The 24606-nt window shown below is 39.3% G+C and overlaps 1 non-coding gene across 1 annotated transcript; it reads left to right on the forward strand.

Moving 5' to 3' along the window:
- The first annotated feature begins 24050 nt into the window (after window positions 1-24050).
- On the forward strand, window positions 24051-24156 carry LOC141624309 (small nucleolar RNA R71). The gene has a single exon (XR_012534115.1). It is a non-coding gene; the product is annotated as a small nucleolar RNA R71 (small nucleolar RNA).
- The last annotated feature ends 450 nt before the right edge of the window (window positions 24157-24606 follow it).

Consider the following 24606-nt stretch of genomic DNA (forward strand, 5'->3'; position numbering starts at 1 on the left):
ATTTTTCTACGGTTCAAAAAGGCAATTCATACGCTAATTTGAGCCCCAAACCGGCCAAAATCCAAAAACGACCGCAAAAAGGCAAACGTGATTTTATCACGCCCCAAGGTGACCTAAAATACCAATACGGTCCATTTCAAGGCAAACTGACTCAATTCAAGCCCAGACAGGCGCTTATTTGGTCAGACGTAAGACCGTCGCAGAAGGCAAAAATCCAATTTTGCCCACAAACATCCAATGAAGGTCCTTAAATGGCAAACACGGGTTTTCCCAACTACAATGCAACCTAGTGGGACCCACTACCCAAGCAAATAAACTTGGCATTGTGAAATGAGACAGTTTCTCGCCTCAATCACGTTTTTCGAGCCTAGGGAGCGGGAACGGGGACCAAAATGCAAACTAAAAGCACCCCTATACTCCTAAACAGGTTTCTAACCTAATGCAAACATCAATTTCACTCGAAATTGGCTTAATCAAAAATGCCCAATTCGATTTTTAAGGCAAAATTTCGTCCTAATTTAATCAAGCTAAAATCGACAAATTTGAAAGGATTCAAGAGGAAATACTTACCTTGAGATGACATTTGTTGATAGTGGCACAAGCAAAAGCAAGCTAAAAGATCCGGTAATGGCGATTTTGGCGAGATTTTGAGGTTGAAGATGAATATTCATCCGCAACTCAACCTCGCGTCTTTATAAAAGAAAATAGGGAAGCCGGCTTGCATCGCCAGGTGGCTCGCGCCTAAACCAGGCCTCCTCTTTTCTTTTTCAGCGAAATTTGGGCTTTGGCCCAATTTCCCATGACAAATTCCAAATTTTCGTTGACGATATTGAATGTCGTCATTTCCTCGAAAACAAACAAAACAAATAGTGAAAATTTAAAACTCGCTATTTTCAAGCAAACGGCGATCAAAACCGCCAACTTCAAAAAAATAATGGCGAAAATTCGAAAACCGCTAGTTTCTCCAAATTTCGAGCAAACGGCGATCAAAACCGCCAATTTCAAAAATAATGGCGAAATCAAAATTCACCATTTTCCTTCAAATTTTCCAAAATGATGGCGAAAATTTAAAAAATCGCTATTTCAAACAACGGCGGTCAAAACCGTCAATTTCAAAATAATAGTTGGAAATTGAATTCCACTATTTTCACCACAAATGTCAACGGCGGCACATAAACCGTCACTTCAATCAATAGTGAAGATTCCAAATTCACTATTTCTTTCAAATGTCAACGGCGGCACATAAACCGTCACTTCAATCGATAGTGAAGATTCCAAATTCACTATTTCTTTCAAAATGACAACGGCGGCACATTAACCGTCACTTCAATTAATAGTGAAGATTCCAAATTCACTATTTCTTTCAAAATGACAACGGCGGCACATAAACCGTCACTTCAATTAATAGTGAAGATTCCAAATTCACTATTTCTTCCAAATGTCAACGGCGGCACATAAACCGTCACTTCAATCGATAGTGAAGTTTCCAAATTCACTATTTCTTCAAATACCAGCAGGGGGCTTCCTCGCGGAACCCGCTCATTCCAAAAATAGTGATAGTGAGAATCCATACTCGCTATTTCCCCAGCGACATCACGAGTTCGCTACTTTAGAAACAAGCCCATTCGACGCGGCTATTCCCATGGTCCACTAACCGACCGTCACATTTGGCTGGCGAGCCTTTGTCCGCAACCTTTCAAGGACATATCCTGAAGATGCCTAGGGTACATTTCCTTACCATTTGGCTGGCGAGCCTTTGTCCGCAACCTTTCGAGGATACATCCCGAAGATGCCTCGGGCACATTTTCTTACCATCGGCTGGCGAGCCTTACAACGCATCGCGGCTCGCGAGCCCTCCTCACATACGCACCACGGATGGCGAGCCTTTGTCCGCACCCTTTCAAGGACAGATCCCGAAGATGCCTCGGGTACATTTCCTTGTCTCGGCTGGCGAGCCTTACAACGCACCGCGGCTGGCGAGCCCTCCTCACGTACGCACCATGGCTGGCGAGCCTTTGTCCACACCCTTCCAAGGACAGATCCCGAAGATGCATCGAGTACATTTCCTTGTCTCGGCTGGCGAGCCTTACAACGCACCGCGGCTGACGAGCCCTCCTCACATACGCACCATGGCTGGCGAGCCCTCCTCACATACGCACCGCAGCTGGCGAGCATTCATCTGCAATCATGCAAGGACATATCCAAAGATGCCTCAGGTATGACTCCTTCTTATGGCTGGCGAGCCTTTGTACGTAGTCTAATGGACTTTAAATGACCTGCACGGACAGTCGACAAACTCTAAACTGTTCCCGACGACAGGTCCTTGGCTCGCACCCTCGAGTTGCCTTGGCGTCGCCCTTCCTGACGGCAGGTCCTTGGCCCGAATCCTTTCGAGCCGCCTCGACGTCGCTTGGGTCTTCAGGTTGTAATCTTCGATTGACCTGGGGACTCTACTTTGACTTTCGCCCTGTCCAAGCCCCAGTCAAAGTGGGGGCTCTGTAGATACCCAGTATCTGCTGAGACTCCAACAAACACCCGATGATTATCAGAATACAACATGTTTTGGGATCGCAGCGTTTGATCGACAGTTTGTGTACAACTTTACGTCGGAAAACTTAAAACGATTTCGAAAACAAAACATTTTAAAACATTTCAAAAATACCTGAAGTGTTTAATGCACGATGACGGGGTCGCGACGACACTAACTAGAGTCAAAACCGACACCAGACCAAAAACCGACTCGAAAATTCAAATCCCGACTCCAACAACGAGTCAAACCGAGTCAACCACAAAAACAAAATATCTCAAGCCTTCTATACTAAGTTTTTCCGGATTCATGAATGGTCAAGTACCAAACATGTGACTACAAAACCTAGGATAGAACAAATCATGATTGCGTTTGTTGTGATAGTGACAACACAACTCGAAGTGCCGCGACGTGGCTCGCGCCTCTTTGAGCAGCCCAGGTGGCCACGTCGATCAAAACTCACACAACTACTCATTCTCCCATAAATACCCCTCAAATGCCACCCATTTGAGAGTTACGCGAGTGTCCGCCCCCTCTTTTCTCCCTTAAAATTCTCGACTCGACTTCTAAAGTCACAATCCGACACGTGTGTACGACCTACCGATCGTAAACACGAGCCTTACACATTGTTTGGTACCGTCATCGTGCATTAAACCACTTGTCCGACCACTTTGACCACTACACCATCACTAAACTTTTAAAACACTCTTTTACTTACCAAAACGGTTTTAAACCGAGTTTTTTTTCCGATCAAACAAGTTGTTACACTTACGTCGGTCACTCGCCATAACCAAACATGTAAGTATGAGGGTGTAAAAATCCTCTTTTATTATGTTTTCATTTGTTTCATGACTTTAACATGCTAAAACATGCATAACATGAACCAAAACATGGAATAAACGAGCCAAAACTGATTTTTGGTCTAAGGCAGAAGCCCCTTAGGTCGCCAACAGGCTCGCGCCTAAATGGGGTGCCCGGACTGCAGATCAACCGTGTTTGTTCTCGTCATTTCCCTTAATCCATTTTTCATATTTGTAATCGGTTTTTACCATTTCAAGTATTTTCGAAACCTTTTTGTTTCATTTCACAAGTTTTAACCATAAAGCATTTTTCACCCTTGGTTCTTCATACCATGACGGTTAAATCCGTGTTTCGGTGATAATATTTGGTTAATGACATTTAAGAGGTATTTTAAAGCCTTTTATTTCATTTCTTTACATTTTCCAAACAAACATATTAGTCACCAACACAAAATCATCCTTGGTTCTATATACCATGCCGGATTTTAACCCGGGTACGATGATGAGTACCGACTAATTACATTCAAAATGGACTTAAAACAATTAGTCCATAACCATTTTTCAAAACTATTCATGTCAAGCTTGTCAAAACCGAACCCGACACCGAATATTATCAAATAATGATGATTATTTGAGTCTAGTTCTTCAAATCGACAAATGCGGTCTAAATGACCCTTTCAAAATCAAACCGGGTTCAAATACCCATTTTCAACACATTTCATAACGTTTTCTAAACAGTCAGAACACGGCATACAGTCGTTGGCTAACCCGCGCCTCAAGCAGGCCCTTTCTTTCTCATTTTCAAAACCAGAGGGAGGCCCCTTACACCGCTGGCTGGCTCGCGCCTCTTATAGCCGTCTGGTACAAGGCCTGTTCCCTTCCAGCATTAGTCTAGGACGATCCCGACTCTGGTTAACCCGGATATAGGACGGATCAGATGACTATTCAAACCACATTTGCAAAATACCTTACTAAGACAAATGGATCATGTTATGCACCCTAAACCTAATACGGTAAATGGATGTTTAAATTCCGTCTTGCATGCAAATCATTCATTAATCCAACTCGACATCTTATACTTGATACTTGGATTAAATCAACCGACCTAGAAAGCTCTCACATGTTAGGTTTAAATCGTTGGATGCGCATTCATGCATTTAAACCGTTTTATCAACTTTTGCATTCAACCAACCAAGATCAATCAGTAGAGGCCGCTAAACGCGGGCGGGATTGGGTGTCTGATTAAAGGGCTTCCCAATACGTACCTTCACCTCTTACTCAGAAACTTTGGATAGTGGACGACCTTATCCAGGGCGTACGAGAGTCATTCTAGAGATAGGATGCTAAAGAGGGACGATTTCCTTATCTTTAGTACCTATGTCAAAACGCTGCTTTGTGCTTCGATTTGACCGAGGTATAAAGTGGAATTCGAACGGGTTCCAGGCATCCCACAAATGCTTGGTGGCGACTCCGAACATCTCTAATCATTTCGAGACCCTTACCGAGACGAAACCGACCGATCTAAAAACGATCCGGTCGAAAGCATCTTTACGCCACCGAGCGTGGCTTTCAAAAAGACCGCTGCACGTCCGCAGATCGAACTGGACCTGCAGGTGGGCCATGTCCACATAGAGCCTTGTAATACTCCGTATTTTGATAATAATTTATGGAAGTAATTCATGTAATTTAATAATTGATTAAATGACATTTCTAATAATGAATACAAGTAAGACGTTAATTGAATAATAAATTAAGTGTACAAGTCGGGAATTGGGTTTAGCTAATATAATATGGGCCGTGTGCTATTGTTTATTGGACCGAAACTTATTAAGTTGGTATGAGTATAATCGGGATTGGTATCAGGAATTGATAATAATATAATATGGGAATAATAATATATAAAGGTAATAATAATTATATCAATAATAATAAAGTTATGGCAATAATAAATTAGTAATATATGATAATAATAATAATAATAATAATAATAATAATGTAATTTATAATGGTAATTCCTATAATAATTAGAATAAGGCAATTATAATAAGTTTCCTAATTGACCTCACATACTCTTTAATCTTACACTATAAATACCATAATAAATCTGAAAATAATTTATAAAATAAGAAGGAAGAAATCTAAAGGAATTAAGGAAGAGAAAAGCAAAGGAATTAATTTTATTATCTCCTCAGGGTAATTCTTTAAGACCGTCTTATCTATATACTTTGAGATATTATAACTTGTAAACTAGACCACCGTAAAATAGGCCGTGACCATCGTTGTGATCGTGGACCAACAGAGACCTAATTTGACTCCCGTGGACCACCTTAGACCGGCGGGGAAGGGGGTGTTCGAAGGGGTTTTGGTGGGTGGTTATATGGTTGTTGATTTCGCATAAAACACGCGTTAAACCCTTTGCTGTGACTCGAACAGACTTGGGTCTGGGTTGGTTGGGTTCGTGGGGGTTAGGCGGTTCTAGTGGTAGTAGCAGGCTGATCTGGGGTGGTTTTTTGTGGCGGTGGTGGCCGGAATTACGCAAGAACACGGGAGGGGCTATCGTGGGTTGTTGGTGTCGGTTCTAGGTGGTAATGGGTTGTTGCGTGGAGTCGTGACTGGTGGTGGGACCACCGTGGGTCAAGGGAGACCACGATGGTGTCCACTGGTGATCGTAGGGTGGTTTAAGAGGTGAGTGAGTGTGTGATGTTGGGTGTGTCGGGATTTGAAGAGGGTTGTTTAGGGCGGCTTTTTGTGGGGTTCTGGTGGCGGTATGGTGGGCGTTTAGGGTGTGAGTGTGTGCGTTGGGTTGCATACTAGTGGCGTCCAAGTTGGGTGGAGTTGTCGGAGGCGGATGGTGGTCGTAGGTAGTAGTTAATCGTGGAGTTGTATGTGACGGGTTTACGGTAATTGGTGTGTTCGTGGAAAGGAGCTCAGGCGTGAGTTTGGGAGCCTCGTATGGAGGTGTTGGTAGTGGTGGTTAGGGCAGGTTTGACTCGTGGTCGTGGGTGGTCGAGTAGGTGGTGGGGAAGGGAGGTAATGGTGGTTGTGTGGACCGTAGGATAGGGGTATTTAGGGGTTGAGTGAAACATAGGTAAAACGTGTATGTGGGTGAGTAATTGAGTTTGTTTTACGTGGGTTTTGGGTATGGGTTTGTGTGTTGGACTGGTTTAATCTTTAATAAACGGGTTTTTACGTAATAATAATTTAAGTGGGAAATAATTAATATAATTAAATTACAATTGAATAATTAATATAGTGAATTGAATAATTAATAATTAAAGTATTATATTATTTTGTATAGGTGACGGAATTGGTGGAACGGATTTACTGAAGAATAATTTTTCTAATTGATTGCTTTAATTGCTTGGATTGCATAATTGGAGTGCTTGCTTTCGAGGTAGGGATAAATCCTACTCAACTTTTACTCGATAATGTTTGCTCGATGGTTTGTATTAAAGTGAATTGATCATATGAGAATTGTGTTGGTTGATATAATCGTAATTGTTGGACGGGAGAAGTATATTGAATATCGGTTATTTGTATGACATTTTGTGCTGGAATATACGTTGGACGGATTTAAGCCTTTGGCTGGTTGGTTTAGTTATGACGGATGGTTATCTTGGCAGACGTCGTGTAAGAGCCTTCGGGTGACGTATTTCAGATTTATTCCGGCAGACGATATTTTATCGTATTTACTAGAGGCAGGCCCCAGATTGGTCTGCAGGCCATCTGGTGGATATTAATCAACTATATGTTGAGGCAGACATTACCTTTTGGTAGTGTAGTGTGTGTTTACTCACCTTCGGGTTGAGACTGCCCCGGCCAGGGATTGGCGGGATGATTAGTGTAACGATTAAGTAAAAGAAGGAGCACGTTGTCAGGGAGTTGTGCAATGAAAAAAGAGAAATTGGATTGTTTATCGTATGTTTTTGTTATTAGTATTTATTCCTACTCAACCTCGCGGTTGACTGTGAATTCGTGAACACCTGCGGTGAACCGTTTTATGGGGAGCAGATTTGACAGGTACCAAAGATTAGCTGACTTGGGAGCATTGGGATGAGAGCCAAACTTGGAACCGTAGATGAAGTCTAGATCACATATATAGTTATATAACTTATTTATTTTCCGCTGCAAGTTGTATTTATTTTTATATTAAGTTTTAGTTGATTAAAATTGTAAAACTTATGTAATCATTAAAGTTTTTATTTAAAGTACTTTGGTGAGTTGGACTATGTTATCTACTACCTTGAGAAACCGAGATGGTAACAGTCCTATTTATTCGGGAATCTCTAGCTAAAGGCTCCCGAATAAATGGGGGTGTTACAAGCCTTGTCTCTTTAGTGACTGGATAAGGGAAATGGAAAACGTGTTTGAGGTGGTAAGATGCCCCAAAGAGCTTAAACTGGAACAAGCCGCCTTCTACTTAGGAGGTCTAGCAGGCAGGTGGTAGTATAAGAAAAAGGACGCAGTGAGGGAATTCTATGAAGAGAGAGGCGAGACCGCCATCCCTTGGACCGACTTCAAGGTAGAAATGGGAAATGAATTCATTCCCGAGCATGTGAGATGCAAACTCCGGGTGGAGTTCGACCGCTTTGTCATGAACGATGCTATAACGGTTCAAGATTACTATATCCGTTTCAACGAGTTAGCTACTTATGTGGAAGATCTCCACCTTAGCCAATCACACTTGGCTCTAAAATTTGAGGGAGGACTGACCGTCAAGATCCTAGAGAAGCTCCTACCCGGAGAAGTCTCAAGTGTGAAAGAGGTCTATGCTAGGGCCGGAAACATGGAGAGGTTACTCGGCATGACCAAGGATGCTAAGGAGAGGTCCGGAGAAAAAAGAAAGACCGAAAGTGAAGGTGGAGGATATTAACCCAAGAAGTCTAATTTCAATCAAGCTAGGTCCTACTCGGGAGGAGCACCAACAAGTGGCTATGGAAGATCGGGTGGCTACGGAGGTAGAGCCGCGAGTGAAGGAGGAGGACTAAGGTACTACAATTGTGGTGGCCTCGGCCACAAGAAAGTGGAATGTACTAGCACCCCAAAAGGGCCCAACCGGAGGTTCGGGCAAGGAAACTCCTGCTCCACTCCTTCTCAAAGTGGGAACAACAACCGAAATTCGGGGGCATGGAGGAACCCAAGGAATGTTAACTCCACTTTCAATGGTGGCAACAACCGGGGAAATCTACCGGGGAGCTCCATCTAGAACAACAAGCTTCGCGGGAGGCAATGCTTCGAGGAGTAGGCCAACCCAATCGGCAAGCACGGTACAAGGTGAACCCAAGTCTAGTGGCAAGCTCTTTACCAGGGATAAGAAGAGCGTCGAAGAGGATGCCCACGTTGTCTTCGGTACATTCCTTATCAATTCTCATCCTTGTTTCGTTTTATTTGACTCAGGGGCCCCTCATTCTTTTGTGTCTAAGAGTCATTTGTCGACCCTAGGTTTGGGGGAGGGAGAATTAGCCAATGATGATGTGTCCTTACCTTCGGGAGAGTTCATCATTTGTTCAAAAGTGTATAAGGAGGTGTCGTTCATAGTGCATGAAACCAACTTTCCGGTAAACCTCTTTGAATTCCCTTTAGAGGGATTTGAAGTAATCCTAGGGATGGATTGGCTAAGTAGACATAAAGCCAATATAGATTGCTATCAAGAAAAAAATTGCCTTGAGAGGACCCAAAGGCACTAGGGTGTCATACAAAGGTTACTTAGTCAAACCAAAAGTGAAACTAGTTTCGGCAATGACCTTGAAGACATGTTTGAAGAAGGTTTGTTGGAGTATGTGTCCTCGACAATAATGCGATCACATGTTTAAATCCCATATTAAGAATGCTGAGGGAATGTAATATTTTATTGTCAACTGATCCACATTAATCGGTAATGATTGGCTGGCTAGAGTTTGACATTACTGTCGTATGACGGTGGTGATCAGTTGATCCCTTAAGGTCATACCTCTTGGGTAACACTCTTAATTGATTAATTAATTAATTGTATTTTGATACAAGTTAATTAATTCCTTAAAATTGAATAAATGATTTTGTGAGTAAGAATACGTATCTTATTGTAATTCGATTAAATAAGATTCGTACTAAGTAATTAAATTGTTTTATTACTTAGGTTTTATTATTGTTTATGAAACAATTAAAATAAGAATGAATGGTTTATTATAAATACAAGTAGTTGTGATTTATAATTCTATGACCCATTTTAAGTACTTATAATTGTGAATTACTAGTTAATTTTGTATGTGATTTATTTTGTTTATATATAATGATTTTTAATAAGTTAAAAACGCATTATCTAATTACATGTCTAGTAACATGTCCAATATGTCACACTATACAAATTGACAATTGACAAACTTAAAATGGACCCATTTTATCTACACTGTGCCGTGTAAATGGAGAGTGTAAGGGTTGGTTGTGTTTTGTTCTATTAATTACAGGGAACATAATGATGCCCTACTAATCATAGGCTTGCATGCCTAAATCTTGAGAAGAACAAACTTACAAATGGATTGGGCATCCTACCCAAGACCACCCGGCCACCTATATGAAAAAGAGGAGTTTTCTCTTCTTTTTTATCATTCATAATTCATTCTTATAAGATTATCACATTGATAATTAAAAATCTCTCTAATTGTTTTTAGAAGATATAAGAAGAAAAACTCACAAATCTCTAATATTATTCCACCATGACTAGAAGTAGTAAACTATAATATTAGTTGTTAATTTTAGGGCACTTATACTAATTTCTAGTAACAAAATTAGTAAAAGTATTAAATGGGTTATCTTGGTACAAATCCTTGAGGAGTAGATCCCACCATTGGATCTAAGGGTTTTGTTGGAGCACTCAGATTTTCTCAAGAAGACTAATTTGGTAGGAGACTGATTAGTACAAACCATTTGGCCGTCATTGTAAGTAGATCAGTTTTCTTCTTACTTTGCATTTTATTGTTATGCATGCATAAGATCTAATTAGTTTATGACTAAACTAAACTTATATAGTTATTAGAAATGTCTAATAAGAGATTAATAAATCATAAAATTGGTATCAGAGCAAGGGTTGTTGCATGCATAATCGGTTATTGTTTTTCCGAGTTAAAATGTTAACATATAAAACTAGAAATTTGTGATCTATGAGGATAAATACCACGAAATTTTTTTACATGGATAACATTCTGGTCCTAAATTTATTTTAGGTCATTTTGATGATTTATGGTATTTTATTGCTTTTTAATATGATTTTTTGTATTTTTATTACATTTTAATGAATAAAATGACACTTAAAATACTAATGTTAGTTAGACTATGATTCCGACCTTAAAATTTTTACACAACCTCACATGCATATTTTACACATAGTATGTAAAATTCGTATAAAAGTGTTTTATATTGCATGATTTATGATTTTTACATGATAAAAATTGATTAAATAGAGGTATTTTGGTTAAAAACGGTTTGACTTCGATTATGTCCATAAAATTTTAGTATGTTGTCACATGCCACATTTACACATTGTATGTAAATTTTGAGATAAAATGGTTTTATTTTGCATGATTTATGATTTTTAGATGTAAAAATCACATAAATAGTGACTATTTTAGCAAAAATAGCTAAAATGAATTTTATGGCATGAAATATTTTACCAAAGTTGTATATTTGATATGAACATCAGATCTAAAGTTGTATGTCAAATTTCGTTTGATTTGGATATTTATTGATTTTTATATTGTAAAATTGATAATTAGCAACTTTAAATAGTCATAATTGTAAATTCAATTTTTGGACCTAAAAATTTGTCATTTCAGGTTCTAGAAACTTATATAGAATATTCAAAATTTTAAATTTGATTTATTACATAATTTTATGTTTAATTTGGAATTAAAGGGTTAAAATTATGTATTATGCGATTTATTTGTGAAATAAATTAAAATATTCTATGGGCAAATTATATTAAAATTTTGGAATTTTGGGAATTTTCCAGAATATACAAAATTATGTTTTTGAAATTTTCGAATTTTTATGACTTATTGGGAATTATTTCTTTATTTTTATGAATAAAAGTGTTTAAAGAGCAATAATAAAATATCAAGTTGAATTATTGTCAAATATTTAGTGAAGACTAAATTTTGAGTCCTAAGAAGGTTGGGGGTAATTAAGTTGGACATAGATTTGATTTATGTAATATTGTGTGATTTTAATAAGTTAATAGTCACAGTTATCCATAAAACCGGACCAAATATACGATATTAGCTTAAATAGGGCGATTTGGCACATCACATCACATGACATGTATCATACATATATTAATGCTGCATATTTATTATGATTGTGTCATATTTTAATTTATATATAATTTTGAATTATGTAATTTCTACTTAGTATGGCCTTAGTTTTTAATTGGTATTTCCCGAAATGAATGGGGATATCGATTCTGTTGTAATTAATGTGATCTCGTATCACTTTTATTTTTTATTTTTTATTTTTGTTTTTATAATGTATAAAGTAGAAAAGCTATGTAATTTTTTCATCCCGGAGTTCCTTAAAGACGGTGCCATTCGAAAAGGCGTTCCGACAAAGACGGTGTTGATGAAGTTCAAGGGAGAAAAGAGTTGGTTTCCGAATTTGTAAATAGTTTATTAGATTTACTATTTTAGGAAGGCCATACTAGGATTTTATCTTTTGCTTTGCATTTGTTTTATATGTTTGCATGCATAGCCAATTCGCCATAACTTCACATGCATATTACTTTATCGAGTCATCGACCGTGTCAATTATAATTATCGTAATTCACCGCTTTAGTTCACTTAAAACGAGATAGATAATAAATTGACAAGACCTCTCACTAAATAATAATTGAGAATTAGCCTTTCCAAATAGTAGGACCATGAGTCCCAATTTCATAAGGAAGTAGGCTCGGCTCACCGGGGTGCTAAACTTGTTACGTTGGGTAAGTGGGTAGTAAATTGTTATTACATCGAAATTTGGATTGAGCTCAACGGAAGTATTCGCGACCGTAGCCGCATGTGTTCCGGGCTTAAGATAAATATTAAAGTAATTTTATCGACCGAGAGTTCTAAAAGTAGAATCGATTAAAGAGTTAATCCACCGAGTTATATTAATTAGGGATGAATCGGCTCACCGTGCCCGAGTTAATATAAATTTGGATCTCGGAATCATTTATAGTAGTTGGGTAGGGGTCACTATATAAATTCTTAAAAACTTGTTTAAAAATGTTTACAAGAATTATTAAAACGATAGATGTTTATTAATTCCTTCACTTTCTATTTTGTAGTCAAAAATAGTTTTTCAATCGCAATGACAACTCCAAATTCATCCACCAACACTAGCTCTAACACTCTCACCAATGTTTCTTGGCTCTGATCCTTCATGGATCGATGTAAATTAGAAAAAGAATGGGTCCAATTTCGCCGATTGGGACGCACAACTTCGATTGGCCGCGGAGGGTGACGACATGTTTCGTTACCTTACCGAGGCCTCTCCCGCCAAACCTACCGCAAGGTCTACCCCAGACGCTAGGCAAGCCTATGAGACTTACCAAAAGGAGTCAGCCGCGATCAAAAATGTGTTGATCTTCTCTATGGAGGCCAAAATCCAAAGGAGTGCTATAAAGATTAGCACCACATATGAGATCTATACAAAGTTTGTGACCATTGATACCGTCGTCAGGTACCAAAAATAAATCCTAGATACACTAATAGAAGCTAGCAGTAAGTAGGGTCGATCTCCACAGGGAGATGGGAAAATGTCAGCTTTAACTAAGTCGGTCGAGGTAACCAGTTCCTTGGGGGTTTGAATGTTTGTTCTAAACTAATAAGGTCAAAAGAGAGAAAGAGAGTAAAGGGGTTGTAGTAAGCAAATAGAGAGAAAGTAGCTAAGACAGTCGGTTCACCATGATTCTCAAGTAATGTAATCTAAGGTCTCAGGTCAATGCAAGGTTGATCTACGGAGCAATGAATATCTTCTTCCGGTCTCAAGTCACCCTAAAACACTAATAGCTTAGCTTCCGCCCTCACTAAAGTGCCCTATTGTTTGCTACAGGTCTCGCCCTTTCCAATCTTCCGATCTAGGTCAAGGTTTACCATGATTTATTAACTAATTGCGTCGACTCAATTAGACAACAACAGTTAAATGTAGTGATTAACAACATAGATTAATTTTGCATTAAACCTAATTACTTATTTTACAATCCCCTTAAAATCATGGCTCCCCTATGTCTTAGCAAGGGGGAATTAGCTATGCATTATCATTGAAGAAACAACAATCATACACAAGCAATAAAGATTAAACATGATAGCAAGAATAGAGAAAGATTAAAGATAACAATTAGAGATTAAGGACGAAGAAGAAATAATAAAGAACAATAAAGGATTAAGATTGAGATAAGAATAAGAATAATAATACCGATTGCAGAAGTAGCGAGATCCGAGTAAAGGTTTCAGAGAAAAAAGTATGAGAGAGTAGGGAGGAGAGAAGAGTGTCGAAGTATGAGAGATGAGAAGAAGTCGTAGTAGTCGTCCTACTTAACCTAGCTTAAATCTAATTACAAAGCCCATCTCAAAAATAGGCAAAACCACGCATAAAAAGGAAAGTCCCTCGATTGAGTGAAATTAACCCACTCGATCGAGGACAAATCTTGGAATTCCTCTCGATCGAGTAAAACTGGAATTCGATCGAGTACTTCTTAAATCAGACATTTCGATCGAGTAACTAAACAACTCGATCGAGTGATTCTTGATGGATAAAGCATTCGATCGACCAAATAATGTAGCAAAACTGGTCGATCGAGCTATATTAGCACATATAGACTCCTTGGCACCTTCCGAGGTCATCTCACGCGTCTCTAAGTGACGGATTCCAAGCTCCGATTCCTTATTCTCCAAAAATGCATGAAAATGGGACAGGTTTAGGCTCGATTTTGCTCCTTTCTGGTCCGTACCTGCAATTTACACAAGACAAACCAAAGTAGACTATTCGGGGGCATTTGTAGCTTGATGCCACGTAAATAACACATAAATGCGTGTAAAAATGAGGTAAAACCCTTATATAAAATACACACATCAAATCTCCCCAAACCAAACTTTTGCTTGTCCCCAAGAAAACTATGAATGCAACTAAAGACAATTAATGGAACGAGACCAACTCATCAGCTACGAATCACCCACCCAAACCAGTTTAATGCAACAACTAACAAAGTTGCAATAGGTAAGTGCAAACGAGTTAAATCGATGTTTCAGACTACTGAACCGTCAACCTTGCAAGATTCACAGATATCGGACTCTCATGGGTCGCTCATCACACAATTTAGGCACAGGGTAGGTATATAAGTAGGAGATAGAAAGAAGTAAAGACACTCACCTAACTCGGCCTATAAGAACATGCATGCAGTCTAACATGAATAAAATCTATATAACCGTACATATGCATTCCCACCAACTGATGACCAAGACACATGCCGAGGACTTACATTTGGGTAAGTGAGGTAATGGGTAAGAAGGGGCTATAATGAATTTGGAAGTATGGAGTTAGCAGCCAAGCTAGCAACAACAGGTCCAAATTAGAAAACATCCCAACTTAATACTCAATGTATCAACACAAAATGGTGCTAAATTGCAGCACACAACTCACTAACCACCATAAAATTGCTAACTCCCCATAAGAGACAAATAAAACATGGGAGCATAAATCACAACATAATAAGCTTTCAGCTCATGACTTTTTTCATAATCTTTTCTTTATTTTTCTTTTCAACTCTTTCTTTTCGTTTTTTTTTCACAAAAATTTTTTCTTTCCATATTTTCCTTCTTTTAATTTCCTTCAACATTTCTACCAGCTTCTCAAATCAGATATGTAACCAAATTGCAGTGAAACATTCCAAACGGCTACTATTACTAGCTCGGCTAGGGTAGACAAAATTATAGACTGTAGCTATATAGGACAAAATAGGCAATATGGCTATGTGGGCTCATGGGTAGAATGAAACAAAGGGAACTTCCTCTCCTAACATGTGTCACCAACTACCGACCGAATGTATACAGGTATCAAGAAGACTGGATTCATGTTTATGCAAATTGATGTTACATGCCTTATATAGAGTACTAGTCACATCCTATATGAAACTGGTCATGAATGTCACCAGTTTATGAAGCTCTAACCTTAGAATGTAAATGTAGCGTCCCAATATATGAGTCAACTCTATTCGTTCAGATAAGAGAGAAACAAAAACTCGTAGATTATGCACATGGTCGGACTCACTTGGAGGTTTAGTTTTCGGTACTTGTCGTTAGGAGCACCTAGACCAAAACACAATTTATAACTCCACAAACAACTCTACAATTAGTAAAGAGGTAAGTAAAGGTCGGATCCCAAGGGACGGGAATTGAGATGAAATTTTCAATTGCAACTAGTGGTGTCTAGGGGTGTCACAATTTGGGGTTTGAAGTAGAAGATCACTAAACTAAATGGTAATAAAAGTAAACAAGCAAGATGATTAAAAAGGGATGTAAACAATTGATAAAAGGCACTAAGGTGTCATGGGTCATAGGGGATTCATGGGAATTGATCATACAAACATATTTTCAAGTTATAAGCAAGCAATTATTGTTGTGATGGATCGAGTTGGTTTATATCTTACAATCCTAGGAAAGTTTGGGTCCCGGAGCCGAATCGATTAGATTGTACAACACCTACAAGTCGACTTAATCTTCCCTACTCAACAATATGCATGGTCTAATGAGACTCGAGTTGGTTTATGTCTTACACGTCTCATTGAAAAGATAGGTGATGGGTAAAAAATGCAAGGATTCATAGGCTCGCCTTTCATCAAACATAACATGTGCATAAGTTGAGATCACAACAAGCAAGCAAATAAACTATGAAAAAATATTAATTTAAGCATGAATCATCCCCCATGTTGGTTTCCCCTAATTACCCATTAACCCTAGCTAAGGAAACTACTCACTCATTATCATGTTGAACATGCTAGCAAGGTTGTCAATCATACTAACAAAGTGAAACATGATGAATAAATGAAGATAATTAACAATAATTAAAAAGGGATTAAGAGAATTATACCTACTAATGATTCCAATAATAAAGCAAAGAATAATAGAAGTACTTGATGATTGATTGGAAGGTTGTCAATCTCCCTATAATAACCCAAATAATCTTCAATTACCCAAAATGAAAGATGAACAAAAGAGAGATTAAGGAAATGAGATTTGTATTAAAACTTGATTAAATGTTGATTACAAGATTAAAGAGAGATTTGATTGATATAAACTACACTAGAGATTGCTAAAAAGAACATGATAATCTAATTAGCCTAATGGGGTATTTATAGTGGGGATTAGGTACATAAATTAGGATTTACTAAGGGCTTAAATGATGATTAAGTACTTGAGGAATCGCCGGTCTCAAGAGAGACTCTGGTCTCCTTTTCGCCGGTCTTAGAAAAATATGCGCATCCTTCATGAAACGTGTAGAAGACGAAATAGCTGTCACGCAATCCGAGCGTCCAGGGCACCGGACGGGCGGATTGCCTTCTTATTGGACGAGCGGATTGTGGTGGTGGACGGGCGGATTGTGGTGTTTCTGGACGGGCGTCCAGCTGGGGAAGACGCTCGGATTGCCTTTGCTGGACGGGCGGATTGTGGGCAATCCGCTCGGATTGTCTTACAACTTCTTCCTTTTTTCTTTTCTTCCTTTCTCTTCATAAAATCCTTGAGGATTTCCTCGGGGATGCAAGGATCTTTTCTCATCATTGCCCATCTACTATAGTATGTACAAAGGCCTTCTAGTCTTGTCTTCTCTTTGATGCTTGGTCATTGAATTCAATCAATTTAGCTTCATTTTGCCATGAAAATGCAAGGTTTGCACTCCTTTCGTACCAAGGAAACAAAACCTCAAAGAATATGCAAAACAAAGGACTAAAGACAATAAATGACCCAAATATGCACTAAAAAGCATGGGAACAAGGCTAATTCGGGGACTAAATATGCTCTAATTATGGTCACATCAAATATCCCCAAACTGAACCTTTGCTCGTCCCGAGTAAAGAGGTGACAAAGACTTGGACCGTTATTTAAACTAACCTAATAACATAGCCAATATGAGACAATTAGCGGGTCTCACTTTGCCCCTTCAACTCACAACAAGACAACCATGAGGTAGGATGCCTTCTTGCAAGGCAAGGTGGGTCTTGCCAAAATGGCGACACATCCAAACATTAAAGCACACAAAATCAAGTAATGGATGCATCTACAAAAGAATAGCCACTTTCCTCATCTATGTGGCGGAAATTATCTACAAGGGAAGCAATTCAAGGGTACACACTCCTTCATAGATGCAATTTCTTCAAACTACTAAGCCTAGAAGGATACCAATAAATCACCTCCAAATTGTGTCAAGCTAGGGTACCTTTGTCCTCAATCGTTAAATGCTTTTGTCAAGAGTTGGCTCCCTATGGTGTTAGAAACACTGGAGGATCGTGAAATTCCCCCTCTTGCCTAGACAAGAAGAAGGGTCGTCCCCTCTCTACCATGCATAAAAATGGATACGATGGATAAAGGGATTGATAGATATTTGAGTTTCATTTTGGGAGTTTGCTTTTGTTTTTGTTTTTCCCCCCAATTTCTTGTGGCATTTGACATTTGAGAACACTTTCTTTTGTCATTTCTTTGATGTTTGGCATTTCAACACTTGACAATTTTTCAACTTTTTGCATTTATTTTTGAACATTTTCAAAGTCACCCCATATGTAGTGAGGGTGCCAGGAGTCTATTTTTGCTCCTCTTTTCATTTGATGCTTTTTGCAAACTTTCTTTCACTTTTCATTTCATTGAACTCAAATCAATTTTTTGTGTGCCCATTCCCTTTGATGACAAAAATGTGGTAGAACATGGATGACGGATACATGCATGGTTTCAAGGGTCACCTTGGAATAAACGGTAGCCAAGGAGTTATCACTCCACAAGGTATTCTTAACTAGGCCTTAATCCATGGGTCAAAGGATACTAGCATGACACATCCTAGGGTGTTTTACAAGTATTCTAACAAGCAAAGTCTTAAGAATAAAAAGCATCTACTAGGGCCTATATACACTTGTCAAGCTTCCCAAGTAGACAGTTTCGCAAAAATTTCTAACATGCAAACTACATGCCATGATGCAACTAACACATATACATCCTAATGCAAATGATTCTACCAACTAATATGCCATATAATCTAAATGCAAGTCCTAAATTCACATTGTTATACCGCATCAATCAAAATAAAACCACATAGTCATTAACATAAAGAGGGAAAATGAGATTGGAAAGATCATACCATGCGGTCTTCAATATCCTCATGTCTCGGATGTGGCGTAGTCGATCAATGTGAACAAGGATAGAACAAACACAATATATACAATAATATATACAAGTCTACACTACAAAGGAAATGAACTTGTTTTTGGATTTTCAAATTTTTTCAATTTTTTTGATTTTTGAATAAAAGTTAAGTTAGAATTTCCCATCCCCACACTAATATGGGCATTGTCCTCAATGGCCAAAATGATAGGAAATTATGCAAGCATGATGCATGAATTCTATACTAAATGCAAGCTATACTAATCTACACTACATGATGCATGGGTTTTTGTTTATGACGGAGAGCGTAATTTAGATTACCTCCCGTTGCGTATGCATGTAATTCCCCAAACCGAGATAGACATTATTTCTAATGTCTTAAATTTTGGGGTAGTTCATGCACACAAGATGCAATGCATGAAACTAAATTGTCATTTTGGATTTTTCAAACGGGAACAATAAAAGAACACCTCAATGGGGCCGAGGTGTTAGTCCTCATGTTGCTAGGACTCTCCAACTATGATCAAGATAAAAATAAATAAAACAAAGAAAGAAGTAGACAAACCTCAAGAGGGTAGGAGCCTCCAAAGCTTGCTAGTCCTCCACCATATCATCATTGTCATCATTTTCCTCCATAGAAGCGGACTCATCACCACTTCCCTCTTCACTTCCTTGCTCACTTCCTTCATCATCTTCATTAGCCTCTTCTTCTTCATCATCTACCTCTTCATCAACACCCTCATCATCATCAACCTCATCATTGACATTCCCATCTTCACCCGGTCTTTCACCCCTAGATGTGCTTGGAAAGAAGACTTCCCTATCCGCCCAACTAGGCAAAGGACATGAAGGATCAAGTAGTCCTTGCCTAGCTAAATGAAGGAGGGGTGGATATTGGGCCAAGTATGCATCTACTCGATCATTGTAAGCTTGTTTATGCATCTCTTGCATAAGTAGAGTCATGTAGTCATTGCCCACTTCAACACCTTCGGGTTTGAATTCTTGATATTTGAATGGATAGGGTGGTATGACAATGGAGGAGGAGGGCTCTTCAATTTCGCCCCTTTGTTGACGGATGATGTACTCGGCGCCCTTTGAGAGTGGAAGTAGGTAGTTTGTTCGATGAGCACTCAAGCGGCATATCTTGGAAGGCAAAGTGAAAGATCTAGCATCATTGGTGAGCCACCCATAGTTGGTGTCAAGAGAGTTATGCTTGACCCACTTGTACTTGTTAATCATGGCATCCATGTCAATGAGATGACCCCCTTTGATCGCCACATAGGTGTTATCCTTGTTGAAATATGGATCAAAGTATTTGGCCAAGAGAGTAACTAGACCTCCATTTACGATAAAAGCGGTGCCTTCCTTACCACAATCAACATTGAGCCATCTTTCCACCAAAAGCCTTAGAGCATTGTAAGGCTTAGTGAATTCCCTTCCAACATTTAAGGCCGACTCAAGTAGAACACAATCGAGCTTTGTAAAGTGATTAGTGTCTTTTCTTGCAATTATAGTATTCCCGATGACCTTGTGTCACACTATAATGCCCGGATGGTGGACTAATAGAGCGCGACAAGCATGGAGGCTCACAAATTTCTTCCCGAAAATCGCCTCCCAAAGAGGAGCGGGGTCATACTTTTCGGGCAACTTATGATAGTATGGTGTATCACTAAGACCTAATGCTTTACTCAAAACATCAAAGGTGATGCGCCTATTCACATTGGCAAGGCAAAACTCGATGTATGTTCTAGTCTCTACCTTAGTCACTTTCAATGAACTCAAGAATTCCAAGGTAAGGGAGGGGTATGTCAATTCTCTTGTAGTAAACAATTTTCCCAACCCCATGGCTTCAAACAAGGCTTTTGTTTGTTCGAGGACACCCAATTTGTTCAAGGCATCTTCACATATGAATTTGGATGGTATAATGGCTTTCTTAGCATACTTGGCAAATGTATCCCTATGGGAGTTAGAAATGAAAATTACCTCCGGATAGTTGGGTAATTGAGCAATTTCCGGAGTTGTTGTTGTTGTTGCTTCCAAGGGAGGATCTTGTTGTTGTTGAACTTCCAAGTTTGCATTAGCAACCACCATAGCCATTGAAGCTTTCTTTGCTTGAAGGCATTTTTGCCCTTTTTAGAGTGCCTTTGCCTTAAGTGCCTTTGTTGACCCTTTTGTTCTTGCCATTGATGATTATACCAAGAAAAGATTGAAAATCTTCAATTTCCAATTATCCCCAAATCGATTTTAAGATGAAAGGATTTGCCTTTGTATTTCAAACATCGATCAAAGGTTGAAGATTTTGGTGCTTGGATTGATTATTGTTGGAAAAGGAGTGATTAATTGTTGTTATAAGGAAGGTTGGATTTGATTTTGTTGAATGTGGTTGAGGAAATCTTGTTTTTGGTGATGTAGAGGATGAGGGTTTTGGGGTTTATGAGTAGTGTTTTGAATGTATGAGTGAATGAATATGATGAATGTGGGAAGGGGTATTTAAAACACCCGAAATTTCAAAACTGCAGGGGGAAGACGAGCGGATTCCTGTCGGGACGCTCGGATTCAGCCTAATTTGGGTTCAGAAAATCTCGCCTAAAGACGAGCGTCTTTCAGTGAAGACGGGCGGATTTCTGCAATTCAGGACGAGCGGATTTCCTCAGAGACGAGCGGATTCTGTTACAGCGAATTTTCTCAATCTGCAATGGCAAAAAGACGAGCGTCTTCTTGCAAAGACGAGCGGATTCTTTCAGACGAGCGTCTTCTCAGCTGGGACGCTCGAATTCTCTAACAGACCAAAATTTTCAACTTTGCAGCTCATTCGGACGGACGAATTCTCCCATAGACGCTCGGATTCCCATAAGACAAGCGGATTCCCCGTAAGGACGCTCGGATTCCTCCTGGTCTACCCGAATTCAGTTCCATCCGTGCACTTGCATATCCCGTGTCATTTTCATTCTTCAAATCCCGTGTTCTTCATTGTAGGGGCACTACTAAGGCATGAATAGCCTAGGCAATTGCTATCCCCACACTAAGCTAAAGCACTACACATCAATAAAATCATTAGTTCCTCCCTCACTTCTCTCAAAAAATGGTAAATATATTGATCAAAGCATAAAAATCCAAAAATGACAAAAAATGCAATGTAAGAATTAAAATGCAAGTTAGGGAGTTAGAAATATTTACAAATGGTGGTTTGGAGAGGACTCCACCAAACTCTCATCCTTATTGAGATGTCATGGGGGCATGTCCAAGGTGTTGTTGATGTTACTCAACACCTTGAAGAAGTAGTCAAAAGCTTGTTCATTGTCATGATAAAGATCCTCAATAGATCTTTGCACTTGTTGTCCTTCATGTTGGTCTTGATCGATAGCATTACCAATGTAGGGATTAAAAATACCTTCAAACTCATAGTCCCAAAGACCACAAACTTCATCTACTTGGTCACTAAAGATCTCTTGAGTTGGTAGAGACAACTCGCCCACTTTCTTGTCTTGGCCAATGAGGCCCTCTTCTTCATTGCTTGACTTTGGTGAGCTTTTCAAGCTCTCTTTGTTACAATTTCCTTGCTCTTTGAATGGAGCATCATCGACTTTCTTCTTCCATTGGAGTTCCGACTTCTTCCTATCATCCTTCCGGCTATAATGATCAACCATAAAACATGGTTCATGCAAACGGGGAGCTCTCATGGTCTTGTCAAGATTGAAAGTTATGCTTTCATCTCCCACTTCTAGAGTGAGCTCTCCATGCTTCACAACAATCACCGCACCCGCGGTGTGCAAGAAAGGTCTACCTAGAATGATTGGAATATTGGAGTCTTCTTCCATATCAACAATGACAAAGTCCACCGGGATGAAAAATTTCCCAACTCTTACGGGAACATCTTCCCATATCTCCAATGGTGTCTTCGTCGATCTATCGGCCATTTGGAGTGTGATATTGGTGCATTTAAGCTCTCCTATCCCTAACCTTTTAATCACCGAGTATGACATAAGACTCAGACTAGCCCCTAGATCACATAAGGCTTTGTTGATCGTGGTGTCGCCAATGGTGCACGGTATTGAGAAGCTTCCCGGTTCTTTATGTTTTGGAGGTGAACTCCCTTGAAGTATTGCACTACTAACCTTAGTGAAGGCGATAGTCTCAAGCTTCCGGATCGACTTCTTCATCGTAAGGATGTCTTTCATGTGCTTTGCATAGGCCGGCACGTGATTGATTAATTCCGTGAAAGGAATCGAGACTTCCAAATTCTTCACAATCTCCATAAATTTTCCAAGTTGGTCATCAAATTTGGGATTGGCTTGACGACTCGGAAAAGGAAGTCTAATCACAATGGGCTCCTTCTCCTTGGCCTTGTCTTCATTTTTCTTTGAAATTTATTCTTTTGATGGTTCTCCATCCTTGGAGTTTTGCACAACTTCTTCTTTGTCACTAGCTTCCACAACTTCATCCTCAACTTGCTTCTCCGGTGCTTCATACCTCGTACCACTTCTCAAGTGAATGGCACTAACCGTTCATATCTTGGGGGATTACTTTGAGGTGGTAATTGCCCCTTTTGTCTTTGTGAGCTTGAAGATGTTAGTTGAGTCAATTGGGTTTCCAACATTTTGGTGTGGGCTAGGACGTTGTTGATGGTGATTTCCTTTGCTTGACTATCCTTTTGCATTTGAGTGAAAAACTCTTGTTGATTCTTTTGCATTTGGAGGACCGCTTTTTAAACATCAAAACCTTGGTCATTTTGTTGATTGTATGGAGTTTGATTTTGGTAACCTTGGTTTTGGTTGTAAAAGGGTCTTTGATTTTGGTTTCTCATGGGAGGTGGGGTGCATGTTGGTTGAGGGTTTTGAACATTTTGGCTTTTGTATGAGAGATTTGGGTGGAATTTGGTGTTTTCATTGTAATAGTTTGAATAAGGGGTACCACTCTTGTATGCTTGAAAAACATTCACTTGTTCATTTGTTCCCCTACATTCACTTTGGTCGTGTCCCAAAGTTCCACAATTCTCACATATCCCACTTGGGATTGATGAAGATGCCGTTATGGCATTAACATGTTGCTTTGGTGATTTTGAGGCTTCTTCAAGTCTAGCCATAGCTTTTTCGAACTTCAAATTGATGGTATCAATGTGAGCACTAAGTTGAGCACCCAATTGAGTAATAGAGTCCACTTCATGCTTTCCTCCTCTAGTAGCCTTGCGAGGTCTACTATATTGTGAATTATGGACCGCCATTTCCTCAATCTTGTTCCAAGTTTGATTGTCATCAACTTCGGTGAACATTCCATTTGATCCCATGTTGAGAATGTTTATTGAGTCTTCATAAAGACCGTTCCAAAATTGTTGTACCAAGAACCACTCGCTAAGTGCATGATGAGGACATGAGCGACAAATTCCCTTGAATCGCTCCCAAGCTTCATACAAAGATTCTTCATCTCTTTGCTTAAAGCCCGTAATTTGAGCTCTTAGCATGTTAGTCTTTTCCGGCGGATAGAACTTTTTGTCGAAAGCTAGAGCCAATTTCTTCCAAGAATAATCAAGTCCGAGAGTAGCCTTATCAAGGCCTTTCAACCATTGTTTTGCGGTGCCAATTAGAGGAAAAGGAAATAAGACCCATCGAATTTGGTCTTGAGTTACACCGGTTTGAGAAATCGCATCACAATAGTCGCAAAAAGTCTCCATGTGACAGTGAGGGTCTTCACTAGGCATCCCCCCAAATTGGCTTCTTTCGACTAATTGGATAAATGCGGATTTGGCAATGAAATTTCCGGTTAAGTGTTGTGGTGTAGGAGTACCATTGGGTAGGTTCTCCTTCGTGGGTACGGAATGTGATGAAAATTTAGGCATTGTGGGTTGATTTTGTGTTGGGTTCTCCTCACCTTCTCTTGCAAAAGGGTTGATGAACTCAATAGTGTTTGGTTG

This window comes from Silene latifolia, chromosome X, assembly GCF_048544455.1.
Source record: "Silene latifolia isolate original U9 population chromosome X, ASM4854445v1, whole genome shotgun sequence".
NCBI classification, from domain to species: domain Eukaryota; kingdom Viridiplantae; phylum Streptophyta; class Magnoliopsida; order Caryophyllales; family Caryophyllaceae; genus Silene; species Silene latifolia.